Raw genomic sequence first — 2,272 nt, forward strand, 5'->3', positions numbered from 1 at the left:
GGACCTGGACCTGGACCTGGACCGGGACCGGGACCTGGACCTGGACCTGGACCTGGACCCGGACCCGGACCCGGACCCGGACCCGGACCCGGACCCGGACCCGGACATGGACCTGGACATGGACATGGACATGGACATGGACATGGACATGGACATGGACATGGACCGGGACCTAGACTTGGGCTCCGTCGTCTCCGGGGTCCCCCGGCCGCCGGGTCGACCAGTTCTCCCCGCGGACTTGGACTTCGACTTAGACTTGGACTTCGACTTGGACCTGGACCTGGACATGGACATGGACATGGACATGGACCTGGACCGGGACCGGGACCGGGACCGGGACATGGACCCGGACCCGGACCCGGACCCGGACCCGGACCCGGACCGGGACCTGGACCTGGACCTGGACCTGGACCTGGACATGGACATGGACCTGGACATGGACCCGGACCCGGACCCGGACCCGGACCCGGACCCGGACCGGGACCGGGACCGGGACCTGGACCTGGACCTGGACATGGACATGGACCCGGACCCGGACCCGGACCCGGACCGGGACCTGGACCTGGACCTGGACCTGGACCTGGACCTGGACCTGGACATGGACATGGACCCGGACCCGGACCCGGACCCGGACCCGGACCCGGACCGGGACCGGGACCTGGACCTGGACATGGACCTGGACCGGGACCCGGACCCGGACCCGGACCCGGACCCGGACCCGGACCCGGACCCGGACATGGACCCGGACCCGGACCCGGACCCGGACCCGGACCCGGACCCGGACCGGGACCTGGACCTGGACCTGGACCTGGACCTGGACCGGGACCGGGACCTGGACCTGGACCTGGACCTGGACATGGACCCGGACCCGGACCCGGACCCGGACCCGGACCCGGACCCGGACCCGGACATGGACCTGGACATGGACATGGACATGGACATGGACATGGACATGGACATGGACATGGACCGGGACCTAGACTTGGGCTCCGTCGTCTCCGGGGTCCCCCGGCCGCCGGGTCGACCAGTTCTCCCCGCGGACTTGGACTTCGACTTAGACTTGGACTTCGACTTGGACCTGGACCTGGACATGGACATGGACATGGACATGGACCTGGACCGGGACCGGGACCGGGACCGGGACATGGACCCGGACCCGGACCCGGACCCGGACCCGGACCCGGACCGGGACCTGGACCTGGACCTGGACCTGGACCTGGACATGGACATGGACCTGGACATGGACCCGGACCCGGACCCGGACCCGGACCCGGACCCGGACCGGGACCGGGACCGGGACCTGGACCTGGACCTGGACATGGACATGGACCCGGACCCGGACCCGGACCCGGACCGGGACCTGGACCTGGACCTGGACCTGGACCTGGACCTGGACCTGGACATGGACATGGACCCGGACCCGGACCCGGACCCGGACCCGGACCCGGACCGGGACCGGGACCTGGACCTGGACATGGACCTGGACCGGGACCTGGACCTGGACCTGGACCTGGACCTGGACATGGACATGGACCTGGACCTGGACATGGACATGGACCGGGACCTAGACTTGGGCTCCGTCGTCTCCGGGGTCCCCCGGCCGCCGGGTCGACCAGTTCTCCCCGCGGACCTGGAATTGGACTTAGACTTGGACTTCGACTTGGACCTGGACCTGGACCTGGAACCGGACCGGGACCGGGACCTGGACATGGACATGGACATGGACCTGGACCTGGACCTGGACCTGGACCTGGACCTGGACCTGGAACTGGACCGGGACCGGGACCGGGACCTGGACATGGACCTGGACCTGGACCGGGAACTGGACGTGGACGTGGACCTGGACCTGGACCTGGACCGGGACCGGGACCTGGACTTGGGCTCCGTCGTCTCCGGGGTCCCCCGGCCGCCGGGTCGACCAGTTCTCCCCCCGAGGACTTGGGCTCCGTGGGCCTCAGATACCTATCCTCTACTTGTGTCCTGAACGATCGGTGTGCCGAGTTCGTCTCTTTTTATTAAGATTAAACGTGTAAACGAGAACCACTGAAGTTTAAATAGTACTCTATTTTTATTCTCCTCGCCGGTGGACGGTCCTCCGTTGCGGCGGCAGCGAGGGGAAAACGACAACGAGGACAACAGAAGGAAACTCTAGCTCTCGACGTACTCGTGCCGGCTGAGGCCTCCCTGCTGTCCACCTTCCGTGGAATCGCAGGGACGTTGGAGAAAAATGCTTCCGGGTCCTAGGTCCCAGGTCCTAGGTCCCAGGTCCCAG

The sequence above is a fragment of the Eschrichtius robustus genome, unplaced genomic scaffold (genome assembly GCF_028021215.1).
Source record: "Eschrichtius robustus isolate mEscRob2 unplaced genomic scaffold, mEscRob2.pri scaffold_785, whole genome shotgun sequence".
NCBI lineage: Eukaryota > Metazoa > Chordata > Mammalia > Artiodactyla > Eschrichtiidae > Eschrichtius > Eschrichtius robustus.